Source organism: Pteropus vampyrus, unplaced genomic scaffold (assembly GCF_000151845.1).
Source record: "Pteropus vampyrus isolate Shadow unplaced genomic scaffold, Pvam_2.0 Scaffold310, whole genome shotgun sequence".
NCBI classification, from domain to species: domain Eukaryota; kingdom Metazoa; phylum Chordata; class Mammalia; order Chiroptera; family Pteropodidae; genus Pteropus; species Pteropus vampyrus.
The window spans coordinates 1,322,353-1,341,548 of record NW_011889091.1 but is presented as its reverse complement, the minus strand read 5'-3'; the positions used below and the strand labels follow the sequence as shown (position 1 = coordinate 1,341,548).

The following is a 19,196-nucleotide window of genomic DNA, read 5'->3' as shown; positions in this document are numbered from 1 at the left end:
CCCCTAGTGGATGCCTGAAACTGCAAATAGTACCAAAGCTGATATACAGTTTTTTCCTATACACACATAGCTATAATAAAGTTTAACTTATAAATTTAGCACAGTAAGAGATTAATAATAATAACTAATAATAAAATAGAACAATTATAATAATATTCTGTAATAAAAGATATATGAATATTCTATAATAATATTCTGTAATTGTACTGTACTCACCCTTCTTTTGATGATATGAGATGATACCTAGGTGATAAGATGAAGTGAGGTGAATGATGTAGGCATCGTGACATAGCATTAGGCTACTCTAAGGGTTACCTGAACACAAATACTGTGATACACAATAATGGATCTGACAATTGAGATGGCTAAGTAACTAATGGGCAGGTGGCAGCTATACACACCATGGATTTGCTGGAGGAAGGGATGATTCACATCCTGGGCAGGATGGAGCAAGATGGTGCAAGATTTCACCATGCTGATCAGAATGACGTGCAATTTAAAACTTATACATGTTTGTTTACTTCTGGAATTTCCCATTTAATATTTTTGGACTTCAGGTGACCACGGGCAACAGAAACTGTGGAAAGAGAAACATAGACAAAGGGAGACTACTCTAGTCCCTTCTACAAAAATGATTTTTCCCACCATGCATCTGGCTCTTGTTGTTGCCCTAAGACAAAGCCCAAAACTTTCTAGAGAGCTCGAGCACATGGCTTGATGGGATGTCTCCAGACCCAGCCCTGGTGATTCCTCCACACCACATCCTCAAGTCCTTATCTGACATGCTCCTGGTGAAATCGGGGGACTCCCACACTGTGGGGAAGACTCTGTCTGAAATGAAAGCAATGGTGAGTGTCATTAAAGAAAACAATCTCTTTCCTGTCAAAGGGCAATGGCATGCTTCTTTGTATATTTTGATTCATTTATTTAAATCTCTTTGCACAAAGCTGAAAGGGAAAGATGGAGGGAAAGAAGAAGGGAAGGAGGAAAAGAGAGAGAGAGAGAGAGGAAAGGAGAGAGGCCACGGAAATGTTAAAACTTATCAAAGGTCAGTTTAAATTTGCTATTAGTATAAGACAGCTTCACAATGGAAAAATCATGATAGATGTGTGCAGTGTTTCATATTTAAAAGACTTAGACTGTCTAAGACCAGGGTCACCACGCAGTAGAGAACTCCTGCATCCAGGCTTCCTCTCCCTGTAACTCCCACCCAGGTAACTTGAATGAATCTGAAGACAAAACTTGACTGGACCATTTACTTCCTCCTTTGCATCCAAGATGCTCTGGGACAAGGTGTTCTCTGACTCTTCTGAACTAACACATCTCATCAAACTGACCTGATGCACTGTTCTGCCCAGCAGTTAGCAGACAATCTCCCGGGACTGCCTGAAAGCAGATTACCCTCATCCTGCTTTTGAATTTACATCCAGATCAAATTCAGTTCAAGGAAATGCAAAGATAGCTTTTAAAGGGAAAAGCAAAGGAGATTTCTCAAGAGGGCAACCAGCTGCATGAGGAATCAAGGGAAAAAAGGAGAGGGGGTTGGCCACTGCTTTGGTTGACATTAAGTGGCTTCTTGGGACTATAAGGCCAAGGGACCACTTTGTTCACACAACATCCGGTTTCTTGGCATCTCCCTACAAGGTCTCTCTGGATTCCTACCTTCTTCGCCACATTCCTGGAGGCTGGAGAGGTTTTTTCTCACTCCCCACTCTCACTCTCTCAGGCACTGCCCACTGGTAGGCTGGCTACTATAATGTCCCCTTCTAGGCTGAAGTTATTTGAGAGCAAGGATTACTTGAGAATGCTTATATAACTTATAACTAAACATAAATTAATGTAAATACAATATGTAATTTTAAAATTTTATCTACATATAAGTATAATGTGTATATATATTGTGCACAGTGCCTAGAACACAGTAAGGACTTGATAACTATGTGGCAAAATAAAAAGTAGAAGGATAAATGGTAAATCCACTGAATCCATTTCTGACCCCCTTACAGTGCCCTCGTTGTATGAGATTTTGTTTTTTCTTAAAGGGATAATTTACCAAAAAGGAAAAATAAATAAATTCTAAAATACAAGATACTTGACTTTTGTCTTCATTTTAGGCTGCTATAACAAAATGCCATAGGATATTAATTTTCTCAGTTCTGGAGGCTGGGAGTCTACGCTCAGGGCGTCAGCATGGTTGAGTCTGATGAGATCTCTCTTCCTGACTTGGAGAGACCCATCTTCTTGCTGTGTGCTCACATGGCCTTTCCTTAGTGCATGGCAGAGAGAGGGAGAGAAAGAGAGAGAGAAGGAGAGGGAGGGGGAGAGGGAGAGAGGATGGAGAGGGAGAGGGAGGGAGAGAGGGAGAGAGAAAGGGAGAAGGGAAGAAGGAGAGGGAGGGGGAGAGGAAAAGGAAGAGAAGGAGGGAGAGGGAGAAAGAGAGAAAGAGAATTCTAGTGTTTCTTTCTCTTCTAATAAGGGCACTAATCTCACAGGACCCCCCCCCAAAGACCCCACTTACAAATAGAATTACTTTGGGAATTAGGGCTTCTTCATCTAAATTTAATTACCTCCAAAGGGACCGCCTTCTAATGCCAGCACATTGGGGGTGGGGCTTCAACATATGAATTTGGAGGAGACACAATAATTCGGTCCATGACAACTTCTCAACTAGCTTCTGACCAGATGTGGTGATGGTTTCACTGCCACTTCCCTGCTGCTCCTCCTCTGCTCCTTTCTCGCATTTGAGGAACACAAATAGAATAAGCCAGGAGGGATGAACTCACCTCCTTCCCCCGCATGTTCTGTACAGCAATTGCCCTCTTGTGAGCATCTCTCCACTGGCAGATTAGACGTTCAAAAAGACGTTCCTCATTGCTGACCTGAATAGAATTGATAAGGCAAGGCAGTTATGGGGTCTGCAGCTGGAGGCTGGCTAGGGAATTGCTGGGAGCTGCTCCTGCTTCCCCAGCATCCCTGGGCACACGATATGGTGGATTATTGACAATGCTGAGTGATGTGGATGGCATTTATTCATTTTCAATAGCTGCTATAAAATGAACTTCACGCCATCTGCAAAATTAGGATTCAGAAACAGCTCTGGATATTAAAATATTTGTGGCTGCTCCTGCTATTATGTAAGATTTTACATTTTATAGGCTTCCCATGGGACTACAAGTGTAAATTAAGATACATATTTAGAAGGCAGTAAATAAACTTTGGAAGGCAGCAGTACAATTAATGAATGAACAGAAAATTGCATATGGGAGGAGAAATAGTTTTTTTACATAACGTCAGAAGCTAAATGGGCTTTAAACATTCTCCTGTCAACATCATTAAGACATTAATAGCAAAAATAATATACTGAAATTCATAAGGAAGATTTTTTTAGCAAAAAGGATAAACAACTCTACGCATAGCAGAGAGGTCCAGCAAGTGATAGACTTCCTCTCTCTTATCTCACTGAACTATGGAACTTGTCTAATTATTCAAAGGCATCCCACAGTATTCTCTCCAACAGAGCAAATGTTTTGATCAAAAGAATTCTATAGAAACCATTCCAAAGCCTTATTCTACTGCCACTGATTTTCTAGCATAATTACTATATGTGTCACTTTTTCTTTACCCCACATTCCTACGAAAGGCACAATCAGTATAATTCAAAGATGCCATAGCAAATCAGGGCCAATCACATCAGCACAAACTCCCCAGGCCGACTGGTTGGACTCACAGATCCCTCCTGGACAGGACCATCACCCTTTTGAATGGGTGGTGCTCACTCTGGTATTAAGCAAGACAGGCTACAGAGGCGCAAGCCCCAGGCTCTGGTGAGATTTCTGGAAAACTGCAGTTCTTGCATTTCCCACATTCCACCTTCCACATGCCTTTAGAAAAGCCTGTCTCTCCTCTTCTCTAGCAAAGAAATATTGTGCCAACCCATGTTTATTTATGATGCCTGTGATCAGGTGTGATGCCTCAGAAGTAGATGTGAGAATGCGATTCTGACAGTGATCAGTGGGTGCCCCACCCCCACCAGGCTAGCCCTCACAACCAAGTCTGGGGGATGGACACGCATGGAGGGAGGAAAGCAGTGAGTTACAAAAGATGAAGTTTCACCTTGTGGCTGCCTAGGACAGAACCACTTGTGCCTTCACTCCCTTTCCTAAATCTCTTTCCTTCCAACTGCATTTCTACATTAACCAGGCCTAGGCCTGGGGACACTGGTCTCTCTGGATTTGCCTTTGAAATGCTGCTTGTACTAATGGCGATCAGAGCCTTAGAAGGCCATTCCCTGAAGTATCACTGAACTGAAACATAATCCAAAAGATAGAAAAGGCTTTGGCCTGCTGCTTTATATTAGAACAAAAATAATCATGGTAATAGCTTGCATTCTTCTTGATACCTTTCATTCAATAATATCAAGCAATTTGTACACAAGTAATTAAGAAAACACTCCTTTGTGGTAACTTACTAATTTAGCTCCCATTTTAAAGAGAGACAGAAAGAGGCTTAATGATTTTCCCCAGGGGAGAACAGAGTAGGTAGCAGAGGCATTGGGTATGCAGTGATTTGTGGCATAAGATCTCTCATGTTCATCTCTAATCCCCAATATTGGGCTCACAAAATTGCTTTGGAGCGGAGTTGGTCTTAAGTCTCTTGGGTGGTGTTGCTGTGTTCTATTCAAGAGCCGATCGGTTCTGCTGTGGAGGCAGCTGCATTTCATAGCCATTGTTGAATATTTTTGTACTCTCCTTTCATCATATGATATATATCATTCCCCTTGCTGGCATTTCCAATCACTGAGAGCAGCAGAACCACAGAATGAATCAGAGCATTGTAATTTTTCCCCCTCATTGATTTGGGGGGAGGGAAAGAGGAGATGGGGAGGAGAATGGATAAGGTAGAATGTTCTTTCGAATCTCCCATCCACAGCACAATTCTGTTTCCTGTACCTCAGAATTGCTTCTTTAAGCTCCCTCATCTCTCTGTTCTTCCTTCTGCCAGTCTCTGCAACAGGCCCAGGCTGCTTCTCTTAGAAAGCCAGATCATATACCACGTGGGTACCATGTAACCATGGAACCCAGGTGACCAGGGCCCAGGGCTCTGCTTACCTGCACTCTTGTCACCCTTCTGCTCCCAAACCCTCCTGTTTGTCAGAAGGAAGTTTTGGATTAGGAGTGGGAAATGACATTTGATATCAGAGATGGCATTATATGATAGTAGTGGGCATTATTTGTCATCACCCTTTTCATGTTGAAATGCTGTGGATTGAGGCTATTGTTACTGGAATATATGTCATTAAATTTCTGTTTCATTCATGTGAAATTTAAGCTGACAAAGGTAAAAGACAATTACTAGGTTGCTTTTAAATTCATTTTTTGCTCCGGTTGACTAAGAACTTGGATAATATTGGGTGAAGGTATAAAATTTCTTCATGAAATAGAACTTGGAGATGGAAGATGGAATTTATAGTTGCTATTAAAATGGTTACTGAGGCTCTTGAAGGTAACTATGAGTTGTATTCTTAAATAACTTCAATAATTATAGCAGCGATTAGCACAGGTAGGCACACACAAAAGTATAACATGCAAGTAGATAAATATACTGGCAATGATACCAATAAAGCATTCTGCAAACATAAACTGCTATATAAATGCTAATTAATTACATAAGTAGGCATACAGGATGGGATGGTTATTCACATTACTGCAAAGATAAACAGGCAGCGCATTCATTTGAGAACCAGGCTTCTCCCCGCTCCCATCTCCAGCCCCCTGTTATGGTTAGCCACTGTCAGCGAAGGTGGGGACTCTGTACCTTCACTTCCCATCCCAATCGCCACTGGTCACATGTAGCTACTGAGTACTTCAAACATTGCTAGTCCCAAATGGGATGTGCTGCAAGTATAAAACAGACACCAGATTTTTAAAGGTAAGTTGGCAGGGGGGGTTGGGAGGGGGTGGGGAAGAGAATGTAGAATATCTCAATAATTTTTATATTGATTACAAATGGAAACAATGATATTTTGGATAACTTTAGTTAAATAAAATATATTATTAAATTAATTTAATTTTTTTTTTTTTTTAACATGGTTTCTAGAAAATTTAAAAATATATTTGTGGCTCACATTTGTGGCTTGAATTACCTTTTTTTTGTGACAATGCCACTCTGGGCTATTGAATCTGTTTGCAGAACTTTAGAAGAAGTTAGAGACCAGGAGGGTACCACTAGTTCTCCATGGGCTACATCCTACTGTTGTGACTCTCCCGACTGTGAAAGAAATACGAGAGAAAATAGATCGAGGCTGCTTCTCCGCAACGTGGAGGATGGTGGTGGACCAAGTGGATAGGCAACCACCCATCACCCTGAGGTGATCAGCTTTTGGGGGCACCAGACACTTATTGAAGTAAAGGAGACTGAGGCAGGTGGGATATTTGGACTACTTCCTGCAAAACGAAGAGGAAGCAAACCATGGATTTATCAGGCCTCATTTTGGTAGGTACATATCTGTCTGCCAGACCTGTCACCTAATTATTCATGAGTGGATAAGGGAATGGGGGCAGGCGGGAGGGGGACTGACCTAGGAGTTGGAAAAGGAAATATCTGTTGGGTGCAACTTTTGCAGTAGTTTGCCTCAGAATTCACCACATACCGAGCTTGCGGGGCATCCATTTGTCCTAAATGAAGAGTACTCGCAAGAATTCATTCATACCCTATGTCACCTGGTACGGTGTGCAACAGTCACATAAATGTTGATAACTGTGCACTTCGGGTTATGATGCTGTCTTTGGGTGAGTTATTTAAAGCACTTGACTTTTTATTTGCATGTTATTTGCATAAGCTTGCATATTAAGTTTAGAAGTCTGTAACTCCAAATACACATGATTAAATTCAATTAAATTAATTAGTTTAACACCCTACAATTGTGTGCAAATCTAATATTCCAAGATTAATGCATTGGTGAATGTAACAGATTTTTAAACTACTGAACCCCATTACAACTCAGAAACCACAAAGACACAGCCTGCATGGAAATGGCGATATGCAATCTCCTTTTAACAGCTCAACCCCTACATGTCACCAGGCACGGGGCAGGAGGTGGGGTGGGGGGTGAGATTAAATGTACTACCTTTCTTAGAGATGTCTATTTTTTAAAACACTTAGTGCTCATCTGGTCCAACCTTACTCTGACTGACAGTGATTGACCAATGAAGGATCTAAGGCCCAGAAGAGAAACAGGGCAGACTCAGCACTGGAAAATGTCCCGTGGCCAGGCCCACTCCTCACAGCAGTGGTGCTGGGCCTGTAGTACTGGAGGAGGCTAACATACCACAGCACTGGGCATCGAAATGTCACAAGTCAAGCTGACAAAAGGTGAAATACAGTCTATTCCCCTCTCTTGCCAAGCATACGTTCCTAACAACCCACTGGGCCATGCTAGAATTCTGGGATTTCTCTGTGACCTGGAAGGGAGATGCAAGCTCCAGAGAGGCATATGCCATCCGCCCTGCAGATTCCTCTCTGGTGGCAGAGACACAGCCCAGAAGAATGCCAGAGCTGGGTCCTCTAAAGTAGGGGTCCCCAATGGTTACAGGTCCGTGCTCTGTTAGGAACCAGACTGCACAGTAGGAGGTAGGGCAAGCAAGCGAAGCTTCATCTGTTATTTGCAGCCGCTCCCCAGCACTAGCATCGCTGCCTCTGCTCCTCATCAGATCATCAGGCATTAGATTCTCACAGGAGTGCTGGTTCCTGGTGCCAAAAAGGTTGGGGACCGCTGCTAAAGCACTGTGCAGGCAAAGTGCTTCCTACTAGCATATAAAGGGAGTTCTCCTCCAAGTCTGAACCCCTGTCCTGTGTACTCTTTCCATGTTACAATACTTATTTCAAAACAATTTAATGTATTATTACCCTATATTACCCCAATAATTATTATTCCTGACAAGAAAAGGAGTTCTTGGGACTCAGGAAATAGCAAAACAGAATTGACGTGCTAATTTTCTTAGTGCATTAATATCTCATTGCTCTCCTCTGTCATCCTACAAATATGCACATACACACGTGAACATGCACACATGCACTGAGACACACACACACCTGGACAACACTATGAGCGGAGTCAGGAATCCTCGATGAGGCATATTAATCTAATCACCCACTTTCCTGTCTCGTTTGTTTGTTTGTTTTGAATCACTGGAACTACATTGATTTGCATGTCATTTTCATAAATTTGCATAGCACATTCAAGAGGCCCTCTCTGTTCATCATCCCACACGGCCGTGGAAATGTGGCCAGCTCTCCCTACGTTGCAAAGAAACACAAAGGCAAGCTTTATTTCAGCAAACATTTATCACAATAAAGATTTTAAATGCTATAGAACATAGAAAGATTTTGTTTTAATTAAAGTACCATCAGGAAGAATTTTTGTAAGGTCATCCCTTGCTTATTGTGGTCAGTGAACTGCTTAGAAGCACCAGTGTGGGTGACCAAGGGAGGTGGTGCAGAATGTCCTTCTCTGAAAAGGATATTTTAAATGATCCATCTGGGACAATAGCTAGAAATGGTTTCAGGATTTCTGTCGTCCTGAGCCTCTGAAATCCTGCTCGCCCACTGGTTTGCACACCAGGACACCCAGGGAAATGTTGCCACATCGCTGAGGACCCCCGACCACCTGGCTTGGCTCAATGCCCCCTGGTCACTAAGTGAGGCTCAGTGTAAACTATGTATTCATTTTTGGAATAATGATTACACTGTGTGTGTACGACCACTTGATCCTATTATTCAAAAGAAAAGAAAAAGGTTTTATCAGCCTCATACATGAATGTGATATTAAAACTCTTGGAAATTAAATCATATGAGTGCAGCTCTCATAGTCTCTTACATAATGGCCTTGCCTCTGTGCAGTCCTTGTCTCCCTCTACTCAACCTAATAAGTCATCCATTCACCTTGCTATGTCCCTTCTGTCCTTTAACAATGAACCATTCACAGAATTTAAAAGCAAGAGAAAATGACAGGGAATGTACCTCACTGACTCTCCAGTCGCTGTGTAAGGAACGGCCAAAAAAGGAAATGGATGAAATGAAAGTTTATCCAAGGAAAGGGAGAAAGGACTGAGAGCTAATGTGGCATGCAGGTCACGAATAACGGACTTCCTTCCTGTGGAGGGGTGGGCGGACCACTCGCCCCAGACTAAGGCCGACCAGGGGAACGCCTGGTGCTGCTACAATGGGCTACGTGGTCTTGTCCAATTTTCTTAGCCTGTCAACCTGAATTTGTGGATCTCTAAAACTGGAATAATAATACTATAACATTCCCGCTTACTCTATAGGGTAATAGGGAGGATTAAATCATTTCATGTATTATTTTTTATGCTGGACTTTTATGAGACTGCGTCCTTCAGACTTTGCCTCTCACAAAAAGGACTGAAAAAGGAGCATGTACTGCAGGGTATATTTTGTTTCTTTTTTAAAAGTCAATCTACAAACATTTCTGGACATTCTACTGTGTCTTCAACCTGCCCCATGTTAATTGCGATGTTCAAAGGCATCAACTGCCTTGCCCATTGCAGGTCTCTCTAGCCCAGCAACTCTCCTCCCCGGGCCTACCATGAAGGTCCCAGCAGGCTTCAGGGCTGAGGTTATTGTGAGTGTACATAAGAGTGGTTCATCAATTTTCTGGTCATTCACTTGAATTTTTAATCTTTGTGAATACAAGCAAAACTATGCAGAATAATGCATCCCAACATATCAGTTTTGAAACCAAAGGCAATGAGTCAACTGCTCTTGTCAAGTTTCTGATCATCTCCATCCACGTGAGCAAATACAATGGACAGTTCTCTGTTCTCATCTTATTTGGCTGCTCGACAAATTTGACCACTTCTTTCCTGAACACTCGCTTCTCTTGGCTCCTGTCACACCACTCTCTCTCCTGGTTTCCTTACCCCAATGGCTCTTTCCCTTTTCTCCACTAATGTCTTTACCTCCTCTTTCATTTTAATAGGCTGATATTACTTGGGCTCAGTCCTACTCACCCTCCTCAATCTCTCCCTCCCTTCCTTTATTTCCTGCTTGTTTGCCTGTCTGCCTGCCTTTTCTTCCTTCCTTCCTTCCTTCCTTCCTTTCTTACTTTTTTTCTTTCTTCTTCTACTTTCTCCTCCTGGGTGATCTCATCATTCCCAATGTTTAAATCCATGGAGATTCTAATGAGTCCCAAATTTATAACTGTAGCTTATACTTCTCAGAGATCCATATTTACATATCCAACTGCCCATTTGATGTTCTTCCCTTGAATGTATCAGAAATATCTCAAATTTAATGTTTTTAACATTTTTAAAATATAAATCATTTCTGGTCCCCAAACTTGCCATCTCCCCATGTATTAACCCAGAACCTGAAGCCAGAATCATGGGGTCATTCTTGATTCTTCACTTTTCTGCACTCTCAACAGCTAACCTATCAGCAAGTCCTACAGAATTAACTTGAAAAATGTGTCATGAACCTGTCCATCTCCACACTACCATCCCAGGCCAGACAACCATCATCTCTCACCCCATCCACTTCGACACCTCCCAACTGCTTTCTCCACTTTCACTTTTTTTCCCCGCTTAACTGAATTCATTCTCCACATGGCAGAAAAGGAAATTATAATTTAAATCAGATCAACATTAAGAATAAATTGGATCATGCTATTCCCCACTTAAAACTCCTTATTGGCATTCTATTTCACCTGGATAAAATCCAGTTTCTTTACCACAGACTATGGAGCCCTGCATAATCTGGTTTCTGTCCGTCTATCCCACCTCATCTCTTGCCAGGTTCTCCCCTCTCTCAGTGATGTCTAGCCACGCTAATCTTCTCTTAGTTCCCCAAACTCAACTCTTTCTTGATCCAAGTTCTTTGAATGCAGTAGTTTTTCCTACACAGTGTAGCATGTTTATCTTCTATTCTTTTGTGCTTAAGTTGAAGGCCTCAAGAGGCCTTCTCCGACAACTTTATCTGAAAACAGTTTCCATACACACACTTCCAGCACTTTTGACCTTAACTCCTTCTTTGTTCCTTTATTAAACTTGTAATATTTTTTTCTGTTGAAAAACTTCTAATGAAACTTTTGTTTTGTCAGTGTCCTTCAGTAAAATGTGAGCATGAAGGCAAGAATGGACTACATCTCGTTCCCCATTGCATTCTCACAGCTTAGCACAATGGGAATGAATGAATAAATGAATGAATGAATGAATGAATGAAGAACTTGAATCTCAATAATATTATCAAGACTTTTCATAATCTTTTTTCCTAAAATTATAGTTCCAGTGTGATTTTAAGACTTTGGACACACTGGAGACATCTATTCTTGTGGAAACTTCTAAATGCCATCTTTGTTAGCTTCTAGTCCCTCTCAGGCCACATTCATATGTAAAAAAAAGTTAGATATTCCAGAAAATAACTAAAATTTAAAAATTGTATGTCTAATTTGACTTCTTCATGAAAACAGTCTTCTCAAATAGCTTTTTATAGAGATAACCATCAACACAACATTTAATTATGCCCAGGTCTGCCCTTCTCCAAACCCCATATTCTTCACTATTGTTTGCCTCTAAAACCCTTTGTATTTCTGTCTTCCTTTTCTTGTTGCCATTTAAACGCAAGACTCTGCTCCTGTCCATACTGAGATCTCCTCTTTCCTTAGGCAGAGTGATGTGCTGTGATGAAACAGTAACCACGGGATCTCCAGCAGAGTGCTCGAAGATTGCTACAGGCCGAGAGCTGCCTGGAGGGGATGTACCAGGCAGTGCTACAGCTGAATGTTCCACAGTCCCTTCTCTTTATTTTATACATGAGAAAAACAAAAGAGTGAATCGACTGGCCCAAGGTCCCACAGCCTGGTAGTCAAAAGCCGGAACTGGAACCCAGGCCTCCCAAATTCCTGCCCAGCATGCAGTGTTGTTGAAATGATATTTGGAACACAGTATCTTTAGAAAAACTGTTTCCATGTAAATATTTTATAGACTGTAAAGTAAATAACGTATATTTAGAAAAACAATGTAAATATTTTATAGGCTGTGGCACAACTGTTGAGTTAGGAGTTAAATCTATGGTTCCTAAGCAATGCCGCACAAGTTTGGTATGGTACAATATGCTGGGCTCTGGGCAGCCGTCCCTAAATTGTATCTGCATTTTCCTAGAGTGGTAGAATTCTGACTGCACAGCCAGCTGCCTCCCTGCCCCTCACATTCCCATTGCACAACTGTCAGGGGAGAGCAGCCTGCAGGAAAAGGGGCTGAGCAAAAAGATGGCACATGCTAGAGGTTTTGCGAAGCCCTGCCCTCCTCAAAAGACTCAGACTACAAAAAAATCAGAGATGGCTAACCTCCCAGGCCACTCTGGGGTCCTTCGGCCACACCGTTGACCTCACATTTAACTTCTGCTAAATGCGAAGGTGAGGGCAACCACGCCACAACATTGGAGAATGGGACCATGTGCTTCACTCCATGGCTTAGAACTGCTTCGAATGTTCTTACTCTGGAAGAAACTTCTTTTCCTTGTTCATCTTTTACTCAGATCTTTCTCCCTTATTCCTACTGTTGAATGGCAACAGCCAGTAGGCAAAGAGAAGTTGGTCTTCAACAACAAAAATAAAAACCCACAGTACTTTATTGTCATTAATAATTCTGGGCTGATTCTACCCTATAAAATGAATATCCAAAAGTAACAAGAAAAACATCTAATAACTGACAACCAGGCTGGCCTTCCCCAAGTATTTAACACACTTCCCTCCTTGGCCCCTCACATTAGTTCCTCATCTTTCAACCATCAAAATGATGTTGCTGGGACCTGGGGCCCTGCCCAGCTCCTGGCTCCACATTGCCTACTCTCAGCTGGAGCCCCTGACTGCTCCATTAAGAAAGGCCAGCCCATCCCAGGCTGTGAAACAAGCTGCTCCCTTCTCAACAGATGTGAAAACTCCGGGTCAGTACACACAGAGCTAGTGACATAAGAGCCTATCTTGCTGTGACTCCCTGGGCTCTAATTGCTGGTGGCTCTACTTCTGCCCTATTTTTGAGACCAAAGTCCCCCCCTACCCCGCTCCTACTTCAGAAACCAGGCCCCTGTCTTGATCTTCACAGTCTTATGAACAAATAAGCAACCATCAGGGACAGACTTAGGAATTTTTAGATAAATTTTAGAATTTTAAGTACTCTAAATGTTATATAATTTCTTCACTTCTGAATTAGTCAGGGTTTTCCAGAAAAACATAACGAATGGGATTATATATAGACATATATAAGAGGAGATTTATTATAGGAATTGGCTTACACGATTATGGAGGCCAAGAAGTCCCACAATCTGTTGTCTGCAAGCTGGAGACCCAAGAAAGTTGGTGGTGTAATTCTGTGCAAGTCTGAAGGCCTGAGAACCAGGAGAGCCAGTGTCCAAGGGGCAGAAGACGATGTCCTAGCTCAAGCAGAGAGAGCAAATTCATCCTTCCTTTGTTCTGTTGTTCTACTCAAGTCTTCAATGGATTGGATGGTGCCCACCCACATTGGTGAGGGTGATGTTCTTTATTCAGTCTACCGGTTCAAATGCTAATCTCTTCCAGAAACATCTGCATAGGCACACCAGAAATGTTTTACCAGCTATCTGGGCATCCCTTAGCCTAGTCAATTGACACATAAAAAAACTATCACAGCTTCCTTCCCTTATTCCTCATTTAATGTAAAATTCAAAATTAAAAAATACTGTATCATAAAATAAAGTTTTGGAAATGACAGAAAATTCACACATACACTGATGTTAGAATATGTTCTTGTTAGATTATTTACTTATTTATTTGTGTGCGTGTTTGTGTGTGTGTGTGTGTGTGTGTGTGCGCGCACGTGCGTGCGCGCACGCGCATCCATGAGTACATGCCTTTGTTTTGCTGAGGCCAAGACTAGAGTCTAGTCTCATCAGTCCCCACTCCTTAATATGCAGTCTTGTTCCTAAACCCCAGAAACAAGGTCAATGTGAGTGACAACACAACTCCTGACCTGCCTACCTAAGACAGAGATCTGGCTGTTCAAAAAGTATGCTTCTTTTTCATAGTACACAGTTTTAATTAGAAGGTCGCTGTCCAGCTGAGGACCATATCTCTCATCTACCCTGGCATCCAGCTGTGACCATGTAACTAGTTCTTCCAAATAGAATATGTATAAAAACTTCATGTGCCCCTCCCAGGCAAAGGCTTTTCAAAAGCAGATGTACTTTCTCTGTTCTTTCTTTCTTTTTCCACTGGTTGGATGAAGACATCCTGGAGAAGTAGCAGATGCATATATGGGAGAGGTCCTGGTCCCCAAATGTCCACATGCAGGAAGACTGTCAGATGATGAGGAATACCCACCTTGCTTTGTGATGTGAAATATGAACTTCTATTGTGTTTCAGTCATTACATACTTAAATGTGTATTACAACATGTTAGCCTACCCTTACACTGTCTAAACCTATTCTTATCACCTGCCCTCAGACCTCCCATTGCTTTGCTCCAAAGCAGTAGCTTCTCAGAGTGTTGCGCAAAGCTGTACCATCTTTGGAATCAGGCAAATCTGGTCCAAACGTTTTGCTACTTCCTGGGTATATAACCTTGAATAAATCATTTAACCTCTATGAATCTAGCTTTTAGATCTCCAAAATGGGCATAATGGTTATCAATATAAGTGAATAATAAATAAGATAAAGCATGTAACTATCCTATCAAAATGCGTGATAGATATGCAATAAATATAATGCCTTCCTCCCCTTTCTCATTAGTCACCTACATGAAATGAAGCTATAACCCTAAATACTCACTGTCTTCCTAGAAAACCATCTATTGCTGTTGGAATATCTGCCTCCCTTTATCTGGTGAAAATCTTTCTCCTCAGTTTCAGGTTAGACAAAAATAAATATACTGAGAAATGCAAAGTAACGTTCTCCAAACACCATCCAGGCTTTACTCAGCCGTCGTCACCTTCCTCATGGCCTGACCATTTGCTTCAGGGTAATGAAGTGTGATTTTGACAATGTAGACATGGTTCACCAAATATCTTCCTTTAAATTTGGGTGATATCAGGGCTCTTGTCTAAGATGGCAGAATTAAGAAATGGATCTGCCTCAGGCAAGTGGCTCAGAGCTGTAGAGAGTGGAGAATGTCTGTGACGATGTTGCAGGGCTATGCAAGAAAGGCGATCACGACTGAGTTCTCTCTTTGTGTAATTGGTGTCACTCACTCTGAGGATGCAAAAAACTTTATTTTCCCAATTAGTTGCTGAAGATACGATGACCCTTTGAAAAAGAAGTTCATATATCTCTCTTGAGGCCTCCCCACTATTGAATTGTCCAAGGGAATTATCAGTGAAAAGGAGAAGCGGAAGTTTCCAAACCAGGAGCAGGGAGAACTTGAAAGCTGGACCACATAATTATATGCTTCTAATGACATTGCTTTTCACTGCTGCATGGTGTATCGCCGATGATGGGGCCTGCACTGTGCCACAAAACATTCATTCCTTACTCAGTGATACCTTTGCCAGCCTAGATGCCTGCACAAACAAGAGTAGCATCAATCACACTCTGGTAGAAAAATGCTCAACCGAGAGTTTATGGACCAATAGACAATTCTGGTCTTGGCCTTCACTATGCCACAATCAATCTACTCTAACCAAAAGAAGAAAAAAGAAGTAGAAAGAGAAAAAAGAGGAGGAGGAAAGGGAGGGGAAAGTGCAAGGTGGGGGAGGGGAAGGGAGCGGAAAGGAGGAAAAGAAGAAGAAAGAGAAGAGAATGAGCCTTGTGCTGAGCTGGTTTCCCTGTCCAGACTCCCCTGTCTTCCTGATAAAGTCTCCTTTGGAGCCAACGGTTAATATTATTCACTGCCTGTTAGTCTTTTGTTCCTACGTTATCAATGTATTATTGATGTATTTCCTCTCAGTTCCAAATTCACCCCTACTGCCTGCTCTACAATATGGAGATAGACCCTATAAATATTTCTCCCTTGCTAGGTGGCATAATTTAACCTTTCTCAGTAGAAAGCCCTGGAGGAACACTAGATTAGACAGGAATTGCTCTTCCTGATTTTGGTGTTCTTCTTTTCTCAGGCTCATGCAGCATCCATTTTTTTTAATAGCATCGACTTCCTATAGCATGCTATTTCTGCAGCACCTGTCTCTTGCAGCACACAGCTTCAGCTGCCCATGATGGCCAGTAGAACACATCATCTTACTGTGCACTGCTTTCTTCAACAATTCCTCCCGCCCCTTACCCAGTGGCTCCAGACTGGAATGCTGGCACCTTCTATTAATGGCACCTTCATCAGACACTTCAGAGAATTATTTCCCTATGAGTGACATGGTCTAGCGACCTCCCCTTGGGAAGCTTACCCTAGAACCCTTTAGAGTAGTTCTTTTCAGTGAGCCATGAGGCATGGCACTTCAGTGACCTTCTCTGCCATGCAATGATTCTCCCCTGCACCCTCAAAGGTGAGGTCTGAATATCAGGTTTGTGGAAAAGGGGTGTCTCTTCCTGGAGCACTCTCTCTCATTTTTAGGGATGGTAGCTGATCCTTATATGTACTATTCTATTCTTCAGTATACTTTTTACTGCTTATTAACCAATGCCACATTATCCAGTTCCATTAATAATTCTTTTTATTGAACTTTTACTATTCATATTATAGTATGGCTTCTGTCTCCTGATTGAATCCTGACTGATATGAAATTGGTTCCAGGAACTGTCCCATGAGACAGACCTGAAAAGATGGGGTTTGGGGATTTGTTTGGTCATGTCCTTGGATTTGAGTGTAGTACTGAGTTATTTGTAAAGGGAAATGGGAGGCTAGTAAACTCTGACATGCAGTGGCATCATGTTAGTCAAATTAACGCCTATGGTTGATTGTGATCACGTGCCAACTAAAGCAAGTGCCTTGGGAACCCACATGCCTGCTGCACTTGACCATTAATGAGGTAATGATGACTACAGGGACTGTGGTGTGGAATAATTTTTTTTTTAGGTGAGGCAACCCTTGGTTGACCTCACAGATTGCAAGGAATTTGTCAGCTTACAATCCCTTATTATTATTATTTTTTTAATTTTTTACGCCTACAGCACCTGGTCTTCCTAGGTGGTCTCCCATCTAAGTACTAACCAGGCCCGACCGTGCTTAGCTTCTGAATCAGATGAGATCTGGCTTATTCAGGGTAGCATGGCCATAGACGAAACGGATATTTTTTAAATGTACTTGAGCATTTACAAAAAAAAAGAGACAAACTCGGATCTTTTAACTCCAAGCTCATGTCATGTCTGAAAACCAGAAGGCTTTCATGGCATAGCCGTTATAATCTGATACTGCTGAAATTCAAACACAAATTTAATTTTCTGGTTACCAAGGTATGACAATAGTAAAGTTTACAGTCTCACCAAGTATCTCATGTGAAAGTCAGGGCATCTAATGGGAATTAATTGGATCTTAAAACTTGAAATAGGGACATCTGATTCAACACAGATGAAACCGACGATCTTGTACCCTCAAGTCTCTTGAGTCTCCTTTATTAGTGAAAGCAGCTTTCCCTTTGGTGTTTAAGAAGACTAATCTTTCTTTGTTTAAAATTATGTAATAACCTCATCTTGAAAAAAGAAGCTCATTCTCCATGAGACCCACCACAACCACCTTCTATTGCCATAACTAAGGTCAAATCTCAGGATGCTCTAAGGAGACACGCTGTCACCCAGAAACTGGAGGAATTTGAATATATATATGAATATGTGTGGAGAATATATATGTGTAGTGAACTAAAGGAGTGTTTGACCAAGGAGAGTGGAATACGGCATTAGATTGGACTGAAGTCAATGATATGGGTGAACTTACTAGAGATTCCAAATTGGTTATATTTGCTTGTGTAGCTGAAGATAGTTTGAACACTTCACTTGTTTAGTTAACTGAAATATAAACTCAACAGTTGATAATATCGAGGTGCCAGAGCTACCCTTGTGTGATGCTGAGAAGCAAATTCAGAGGATTAGGAGATAGGAATCTTGGATTGGATTTATCATGCATACCCAGCCCCAACTATGTTCCACAATAAGGCTAAGAAAACACTCCCTTTACTAACATCGAGGAATACATTAGTAAGCGGAAGGGGAATCCATATCATTGAAAAGTTCTGTGTTTTTTTTCTGAAGGCCAGGTGTGATTTTGGGGAATGCCATCACTAAGATGAGTTCCCTGACTTCAATGGGATGAAACAGCAACTGCCAAAGACAAAGCGGGTGCATCTAGCATGAAGGGCTGCAGGGGCATACTCGTAAGCAGAATGTTTTGGCTCACAAAAATTTTTGGAGGTGGCTTATTGTTATAATGTTGCCAGGAATAAAACAGATGTGGACAGCCTACTGGGTTATTCCTCGATCAATGTAACAGGAAAAAAAATCTAAGCCTGGTACCCAGAAACCTGACTCAGATGCCACAGTGGTGAGTCATGACCTCTCTTCCAATTTATAGAATGAACGCAGGTCACAGACTCAGAGCTCACTGCCTGAAGGAGAGGCTGCATCTCCTTGAAGAAGGATCTGGCACCATAGCCGCAGTATATGCCATTAATCCTCCTACAAGCATTCCCCAAAGACCTGCTGCCATTTACTATGGTGACTGTGCACTGGGAGAAGGAAATGCCCAAACCTTTTGGGGATTACTAGACACTACCTTTGACTTGATACTAATTCCTGGGTACCCAAAATTCCACTGTGACTCACCTGATGGTGGTCAGTGAAGGTTTAGCTCAACTCTGACTCACCGTGGACACAGTTGGTCCCCATACCCACCGTGTGGTTACCTCCCCAGGTCCTGAATGTATCAACTAGAATAGACATACCTGTCAACTAGGAAAAACACTACTTTGGTTCTCAGCCCTACGGAGTAAGGGTCATAATAGTAGAAAGAGCTAAGAGGAAGCCTTTTGAACTTCTCTTTCATACCAGATGTAAATCATAAGACCTTTAAAGAAGTGGTTAAGTTAAAATAAAGCCATTAGGGCGGGCTCAAATCTAATCTGACTGAGGTCTTTATAAGAGAAAATTTGGACACAACGACACCAGGGTATGTGTACACAGGAAAGACCATGTGAGGACACAGAGAGAAGGCAGCCATCTGGAAGCCAAGGAAAGAGGCTTCAGGAAAAAAATCAAGCCTTGATTTTAGACTTCTA

At 41.9% G+C, this 19,196-nt stretch overlaps 1 pseudogene; it reads right to left on the bottom strand.

Moving 5' to 3' along the window:
* Positions 1-17,091: 17,091 nt before the first annotated feature.
* On the bottom strand, positions 17,092-17,209 carry LOC111730371 (annotated as a pseudogene).
* Positions 17,210-19,196: the final 1,987 nt, after the last annotated feature.